Below are 9,606 nucleotides of genomic sequence, written 5' to 3'. Positions count from 1 at the left end.
GGAACTGTTCCTTAAGCAATATTTACGGACATCAGACAAATTAAAAGAGAATAAGCCGACTACTTTGCATGTGTGACAATGAGAGATTCAAAAAGAGCCCTTGTTAATTATTTATTTATTTTATTTATTTTTTATCTCAAGAACAAGCTTTATGAGACTAACCTAAGGGTTATACTTATGGATATTTAGGTGGTCATGCATGGGCACAATCCTATTTTCAAGAGGACCTGCACGTGTGGCAAATGTTTTCAAACATGTGCAATAATATATTGTACTTTCATGTATTTATTGAATTATTCTTTCTCTTATTGCCTTTTTCTTTTTTACTTCTAGCAGGGTAATGGAAATAATCAAACATCAAATGTTCAGGCTGCCACTTGATTGGAGGTCAGACTATATCTTCATTTTTACTTTAATCACAGAGCTGTGTTTTAGCCGCTGAAGCGGTGGATGCCCTGTCAGCATATTTAGTTATGCAACCCTGAATCCTTTAATGTCATAGCTGCTGTCTGGATTTACACTATTCATTTTATTTTTGAATCCATAATAGTACATATACTGTAGATGTGTTATGCCTATTAAAATGATTTTTGATCACTGCCTCATTCTCTGTGGATTTCCTTCAACACGTCTCAAGGTTCTTTGGTGTTCTGTTGGTTTACAGGTAAACCTAATTTTCTTAAGTATTTTAAGTGTTATGTTTGTATGGATTGTTGCATTTAATTCTCTTAGTGTTATGTCTTTAAATGTCAGGGATATGAAGGAAACAGTGTTATTTGTTGTGCAAGAGGACTGAGGCTGAATTAATTTTTCATTTTAATTTTAGGAACCCCATCCTTGTAATTCAGATACAACATTCTGGAAAACACAATGTGGATATTTCAGCCATGGCTCTAATCATTCAGCTTCACAGAGCAATTGCATGCAGAGCATGTCTTTGACAGAGGCATAGTGTTTCTTCAACCCTAAAGAATTCACTTGGTGTAATAGAAGATTAACTTCAAAATGAAGAATTAATATATATATATATATTTTTTTTCTCTCTTTAATTAAAGAAGTAAGGAAATAAAGACAGGAAAACTCAGGAACTTTGAAAGAAAAATTAAAATTGAAGGACATTCATCTACAGCTAGATTACATTGATTGTACAGAACACAAACTATTGTTTTGCTCTTGACAAAAGGCATGGTTAAATTCAAAAGATTGTTTCCTGGAAAAACAGAATACAATTATTTTTTTAATTGATGACAAATTCGAATCTATGTGTGACTGACTTGTCTGCTAATAAATTCAAAGATATGAGAAAGGCAAATCTTCAGAAATGTATCTGTTGAATTTTATATAAACTTTTGGGAGTTTATTTAAAATCTGTTAATCTGTAATCTGTTAAACTATAAAGAATGCATTAGTCAGGAAGAGATGGCAGCTACACTGAAACAAGGCATTATATATCTTATCCCCAAACCTGATGAAGACTCTTTATTAATCAATAACTGCAGTCCTAACGCTCTTTTAGCTTTAGATAAAAAAAACTATAGCCTCAGGATATGCAAACAGATTAGGAAAGGGCATCATATTAGTTGTCATATAAGACTCATTTTTTATTTGTTTAATTATGTAAATACAGGTAAATCTATGGCAATCATTTTGTTTTTGGACTTTTACAAGGCCTTTGAAACAATTGAGCGCAAATGTATTTTGCTGTCCCTCAATGCATGTGGTTTTTAAAATATGAATTGCTCCGTTATAATTAATTTCAGTGCCTCTAAAATATTTTAAAGGAATAGAGGGGTCAGGCAGGGTTGCCCTATTTTCCCTTTTTTATTTATTAAGGCACTGAAATATTGCAATTAATATTGTAAATGACAGAAACTTTGAATGAATTAGATTTTAGTAGGGATTTTTAAAAAGAAACCTTCTTTTGCCTGTCTTAGGTAGATTCCATTTGATATTCCAAACAAAAACATTTGGTTTCAACACAATCATAGGTCTTTCTTTTCTGTTGACATATAAGTTTTTGCCAATCAATTTATTGGAATTCATTCAGCTGGCCCTTCTGGCATGGAAACTAGCTTTTGTTCACCTTTGTCACCTTACAAAACTTTCTCTGGAACAAATCATTGTTCTTCGCTGAATGGTTCCATATAGATATAAATCCTATTATTTATATTTTTAACTTGTCTTATTAACAATATATTTCTGTACACAGTTTTACAATTCATTTCAAATAAATAAATTCTTTAAATCGTGCTATTACAAATGGATTACTTACATTAATGTAGGCTTTTACCTTTATTTATAAGTATTGTATTTGGAACAAGGCTAGGAAAGTACATTTCAAAATTTGACAAATTGTACCCTGCCAAGAGTTGATATTTCTTGTACCTTATGTAAACCTGATATAGAAACAGTCATCTTTTCTTTGATTGTGAAATATCCCCCACATTTTGGAAAGATCTGGAATCTCACTCTTTAGAAACTCCTAATTCTGTCTACTCTTTGAACCTTAAATATATTATTTGTTATGCTGTCATGAGACAATTATAAATGTGTCCTGAATGAGCCTAGATTGTACAACCCAAATTTCTTACAAATCCATGTAGCTGATTACGAAATATTAACTTTTCAGGTATATTTGAGACACTTGGCCCAACAGTTTCTGGCGAGTTATCGGGAATAGAACTTTGAAAAAATTGCAAAAGGTCACAAAACCTGACATTTTTAGAGCAGAAGACCATTGGAGCAAAGATGCAGATGAATTAAGGGATTACAATGATGATTGAATTTTGATAATGTGTGTCATTTTATGTGCCTGAGTAGTGGGTGGAACTTGAAACCCACCTTTTAGCGAAGAAGTAACAGCGTATCAACTAAACAAACTAGAGACCATCTCAAATCAAATTTATTTATATAGCCCAATATCACAAATTATACATTTGTCTCAGTGTGCTTTACAGACTGTACAGGATACGACACCCTCTGTCCTTAGACCCTCGCATCGCACAAGGAGAAACCCCCTAATTAAAGGGGGAAAAATGGAAGAAACCTCAGGGAGAGCAACTGAGGAGGGATCCCTCTCCCAGGACGGACAGACGTGCAATAGATGTTGTGTGTACAGGATAAACAACATGGTACAAATACAACATTTGACAAAAATGATGTTGTGTTGAAAAAGACAAAGTATGGATGAATCCAGGAAAATGTCAAAAAGACTTCCCGGTGTCCAGCAGGACCAGGGCAGCAGGTGCAACCACGATTCCTGATCCTGACATAAACTTTATCAGTGGCAACCTGCCACATGAGAGACACAGAAACTCCAGGGATGATACCCCAGATGATGAGTTAGTAACATACATTTACATAAATGCATACAGATAGAGAGGGAGAAGAAGAGAGAGGGAGGGGAGGAGAGAGGAAGAGAAGGAGGAGTGCAGGGAGGTGTCCCCGGGAGTCTAAGCCTATAGAAGCATAACTAGGAGCTGATCCAAGGCAAACCTGAGCTAGCCCTAACTATAAGCTTTATCAAAAAGGAAAGTCTTTAGCCTGCTCTTAAATGTGGAGAGCGTGTCTGCCTCCCGAACACAAACTGGAAGCTGGTTCCACTGGAGAGGAGCTTGATGGCTGAAGGCTCTGTCTCCCATTGTACTCTTAGGGACTCTAGGAACTACAAGTAACCCTGCAGTCTGGGAGCGCAATGCTCTAGTTGGTTTATAAGGTACTATCTTTAAGATATGCTGGAGCCTGACCATTAATTGTAAGTCAGGAGAAGGATTTAGAATTATATTCAGTGGAGAGCAGCTAATACAGGAGTAATATGATCCTGTTTCCTAGTTCTTGTCAATACACGTGCCGCTGCATTTTGGATCAACTGAAGAGTCTTAAGCGACTTTTTGGGACAACCTGATAACAATGAGTTGCAGTAATCCAGCCTTGAAGTAGCAAATACATGGACTAGTACAAAGAACGGGGCTCTGGGCTACGGAGTTCTAAAAAGCTGAAGTGATAACCTCTATGACTTTAAGTGTGTGCCAGAAAGAAGCACACTTTGTAACTTCAAAGAAAGCATCTCCTCAGGTTTTCTGCAGGATGTTTAGGTGTGGTCACTTGTCCAAATAGCTAATGACGAGGGACATGTATATATTAACGGCTGAGCGTCACTACGTTGGAGTTCACCCCAGTGACTAGAGGGTCGCCTCCCTACACCTTCGGGTTATGGGGGTGAAAACTCTGACTGTTGTTTGTGCCTATGCCCCAAACAGCAGTTCGGAGTATTCGGCCTTCTTGGAGACCCTGAATGGAGCCCTGCAGGGGGCTCCAGTAGGGGACTCCGTAGTCTTGCTGGGAGACTTCAACGCGCACATGGGAACGATGGAGACACCTGGAGAGGCGTGATTGGGAGGAACGACCTCCCTGATCTAAACCTGAACGGTCGTTTGTTGTTGGACTTCTGTGCTAGTCATGGAATGGCCATAACAAACACCATGTTCGAACATAAGGATGCTCATAAGTGTACATGGTACCAGAGCACCCTAGGCCGAAGTTCAATGATCGATTTTGTGATCATATCATCTGATCTGAGGCCGCATGTTTTGGACACTCGGTTGAAGAGAGAGTTGAAGAGAGCTGTCAACTGATCACCATCTGTTGGTGAGTTGGATCAAGGGGTGAGGGAAGACTCTGGACAGACCAGGTAAGCCCAAACGGGTAGTGTGGGTGAACTGGGAGCATCTGGAGGAAGCCCCTGTCCGGGAGATCTTCAACTCACACCTCCGGCGGAGGTTTTCAAACATCCCTGTGGAGGTTAGGGGCATTGAACCTGAGTGGGCAATGTTCAAAACATCTATTGCTGAAGCTGCGGTGAGGAGCTGTGATCTCAAGGTCTTAGGTGCCTCAAGGGGTGGTAACCCTCGAACACCGTGGTGGACCCCGGTGGAAAGGGAAGTCGTCCAACTGAAGAAGGAGTCCTTCCGGGTTATGTTATCCGGGAGGACTCCGGAAACAGTTGCAGGGTATCGAAGGACTAGAAGGGCGGCAGCTTCTGCCGTGGAAGAGGCAAAGCAGCAGGTGTGGGAGAAGTTCGGAGAAGCTATGGAGAAGGACTTTCGGTCGGCACCAAGGTGCTTCTGGAAAATCGGCCGGCACCTCAGGAAGGGGAAGTGGGGAACCATCCAAGCTGTGTACAGCATTGCGTGGAAGTCTGGAACAGTGCCTAGGGGGTGGCAGACCGGGGTGGTGGTTCCCTTATTCCAAAAGGGGGACCAGAGAGTGTGTGCCAACTACACTTCTCAGCCTCCCTGGTAAAGTCTACTCCAATGTGCTAGAAAGGAGGGTTCGGCCAATAGTCGAACCTCTGATTGAAGAGGAACAATGCGGATTCCGTCCTGGTCATGGAACAACGGACCAACTCTTCACTCTCTCAAGGATCCTGGAAGGGGCCTAGAAGTATGCCCAACCGGTCTACATGTGTTTTGTGGATCTGGAGAAAGCGTATGACCGGGTCCTCTGGGTGATACTGTGGGAGGTGCTGCGAGTATGGGGTGAGGGGGTCACTTCTGAGGGCCATCCAATCCCTGTACGCCCAAAGCGAGAGTTGTGTCCAGATACTCGACAGTAAGTCGGACTCGTTCCCAGTGAATGTTGACCTCTGCCAGGGCTGCGCTTTATCACCAATCCTGTTTGCGATTTTCATGGACAGGATATCGAGGCGTAGTCGTGGAGGAGAGGGGTTGCAGTTCGGTGATCTGAGGATCTCATCGCTGCTTTTTGCAGATGATGTGGTCCTTATGGAGTCATTGGTCAGTGACCTTCAACAGTCACTGGATCGGTTCGCAGCCGAGTGTGAAGCGGTTGGGATGAGGATCAGCACCTCAAAATCTGAGGCCATGGCTCTCAGCAGGAAACCGGTGGATTGCCTACTCCGGGTAGGGAATTAGCCCTTTCCCCAAGTGAAGGAGTTCAAGTACCTCAGGGTCTTGTTCGCAAGTGAGGGGACAATGGAGCAGCGGGGGCGGTATTGCAATCGCTTTACCGCACCGTTGTGACGAAAAGAGAGCTGAGCCAGAAGGCACGTCCAGCTGGGAAGAGACCCCAGGGAAGACCCAGGACTCGGTGGAGAGATTATATCTCCTCACTGGCTTGGGAACGCCTCGGGATCCCCCAGTCGGAGCTGGCGGATGTGGCTCAGGGAAGGAAAGTTTGGGGTTCCTTACTGGAGCTGCTCCCCCCGCGACCTGACCCCGGATAAGCAGTAGACGATGGATGGATGGATGGGGGACATATTGTGCACGGTAGACATGCATCATGTTGTAGTCTGCTTTATAGTGTATATTTAGAACCTGTCAAAAAGACCAAGAGACTCTGGGGCCCCGGGAAAAAAAAGAAGGGAAGAGGAGGGAAAATGTGTGAAAGACAGAGGTAATGTGATGAATGAATAGTTTATCTTTTGCATAGTAGTTACTATTGTTGGGGGTTCTGGTATGAACAAATCTGGTTATTAACAAATATTAAGGTAATTCATTTCTTTAAAACTATTCATATTAAAAATATAAAAGGGCTCAATAACTGCCACTACAATGATGTAGGTGCAGTAGCTCAAAAATGCATTAAAATGGCTTTCAGTAAGGAATTAATGATAATGTGTTATCCAAATTAATTATATTTTATATAATTATTAATTATATATCTTAGTATGACTTAATTTACATCAAATGACCTCTAGGGGCACCACCTTTGTATTAAATGAAAACGATAGCCAGGTAATGTTCTCTCACAAAATAGTCTCATAAAATGTACTAGACATTGAATTAGGAACTCTGATTAATAATTAGATTAATAACTATAAACATATGTACAATTTCAATAGCTAGTAAAGGTTGAAAGATTTCTGAATTCTTTGACCGTAGAGGTTGGCAGTACTCACTCTTGTACAACATTAAACAAACCAGCATGTGTATTCCAAACATTTATTAATAATAATAATATAATAATAATAATAATAATAATAAGCTTTATTTGTATAGCACCTTTCATACAAGAATTGCAGCCCAAAGTGCTTCACAGCAAAAAAACATAACAATTAGTACAAGGACAGAGTAAGAGCATTTACAGTACAATAATCACAGTGTAGATGTAAATGAGTTTGAAGTACCATTATAGAAATAGCCGAATTAAAATAGTATAAAATAGCAGATAGAATAGCAGATAAAATAGCAGATAAAATTACAGAATTAAAATTGTATAAAAATAGCTGAATTAAAATAGCAGATAAAATAGCAGCCTTTACACATTCTTTGACATTTTCATAATCCCTTTGTCTGTACTTTCATCTATATTTGTCTTTGCAAATAATCCACATACTTTCTTCCTGTCCCTGTTCTCTGCTACCTTCTCCCATAACATAAATTGTCTTTTATGTTCTTCCATTGTTTTCAACGCTTCAGATTTAATCTTTCTCTTTGACATTACTTTTTCCTCTTGCTCTCTCAACCTTACTTTTAACTTTCTTACTTCCTCAAAACTAAATGATGATGAAGAAATACTGGGGGGTCTTTTGTTATGCTATTCACAGCTTGTTCATCTGTTGGAAGGCACTCCGTTTGTTTTGCAGAGCTTGTTGCTTACTGTTTGTTTCTCCTATTGTGAAGTATTGTGATAGTCTGCCTCCAACAGGCCGCCACCAGTGATCGGCCAGCTGTGGTGTTCAAATTTGTGGCAAAAAGGGAGGAGCAAAGAAAAAAGGGAGTAAAAACATTGTTGTTGTGGTTTTGTTGACCCGGTGACATCATGGGTCACAGGTTACAAAAACCAATTGCTACTGTACATTGAGTCCGATAGTAACGTTTGTTAATTTAATAAATAGCTAGCTAACATAAATTACTCTCACCTTAGATTATTTAGGGAAAGTTAAAGTGACTATTCAGTTGTTTGGGGAATAGCCTACAACATCATTTTGAGAAATACAATTTTTCTTTGAAGTGTGCTGCACGCACTATCCACTGCCTTAAAAAACCAGACCTAGGTTTGTATAGACATCTTAGTCTGGTTAGACAACGTTAGCCCTGTTTGTTAATCTTAGAAGGTGGGCGAATTTACCCGAAAATACCTACAAACGACATACCCAAAGTAAATTGAAAGCTGCTCTTCGACCATTTGCACCAGCTGCATGATTTCGGTCTCATTCAAAAGATAACTCTCTTATTGTTCTTGCAAAACAGTGAAGAATCACTCCAAGTGCTTCTGGCACTGAGTAATAGTGGTCTGAATATACTGAATTTGAAGAAAATACACTCCGCCAGAATTTCTTTGATGAAAAAGATGTCTGAAGATGGGTATAGCTGGTAGTCCCGAGCTGAAATACACAATAGAAACATAGAACCAAGTGTTATCAAGTTCACCACCAAATTTCAGATAAAAAGGATAAAACATTTTTTTATTAGACAGGTTTGTCCAAGAGTAACACCAGGCGTACACCAACTGTGCAATATGTAAATGTACTGTACATATTATAATATTTATTAATTAATGTTATTTTTATCTATTTATAAATAACTATTATATACCCATATTCCCTGTTAGTAGTAATCACACAGAGTAAGTGAAGTATAAAGACATTTTTTTCTAATATTTGTATGTATTTTTGTATTTTTTTCTGTACAATAAATAATAAATATTATTTTGGAAATACATGTTATTTTGAAAAACAAACCATGGGAAGTGACGCATCTAACGAAAGAGGCGCACGGTTCCTTTACGATGCGCGCGCCACCAGGACGCTGAGCTGGTCCAGGGTCAGTCTGTAACAGAAGAAGTGGGTGGGCACTTTCTTATCAAGTTGACACTTATTGGCTCATGAAGGTTGTAAAAAACCCATCGAAGCTCCAATTGGCTCAAATGACGTGTCAATATAATGCTGAGAGCCCGCGCTAAAACCAGGATGTGTTTGAACCCTGATGAGCGCACGAGATATTAAGTTATGACTGTTTATGATCACACAATGTAAAAATCGACCAGCTGATTTCACAGATTGCAACACCTGTTCATGGACTTTTATCGATGTGATGATGTTCACAGTCGATATCTTTTTACCGGAAACGAACGTGTGGACCTCTGGCAATGCCTTAGGAGCGTCTTTTTAAAAATATTGCTGAAAAGAGGATATTTATGAGGCTTTATAGGTAAGTGGGCTCAAAGTTATGATTTTGATTTTGAGTGTACTTGCTAGTTTGAGGAGCTGATTGTACCGCTGTTGTGATTTTCATCTCCATATTAAAATAGACGAGATTCTAAGCTTTCCAAAAATATATATATATATATTTATTTTTTCAGAATTCAAAAATGTACATGTATAGGCGCAATAAAATTCCTGCTGGGCCCGCCGGCGGGCCCGCACACTCTAAGAGTGTCCATCTGCTTTTGTAAGCATTTGCATTTGCGTTTCCATTATTGATTGGTCTTATGTGTGTAGCAAACAGCATGTATCATGTGAGAGAAGTGCTCATTGAATACATGTTTTTTAACATTCATGCTAGCTGTAATTACTCTTGCTGTTTGTGTTTAGAATGCTATAGGCTATATTGTGGCTCAGGTGCTATTATCGGCCACCATCAG

This window comes from Cottoperca gobio, chromosome 5, assembly GCF_900634415.1.
Source record: "Cottoperca gobio chromosome 5, fCotGob3.1, whole genome shotgun sequence".
Lineage (NCBI taxonomy): Eukaryota > Metazoa > Chordata > Actinopteri > Perciformes > Bovichtidae > Cottoperca > Cottoperca gobio.
This window is presented reverse-complemented; position numbering follows the sequence as displayed.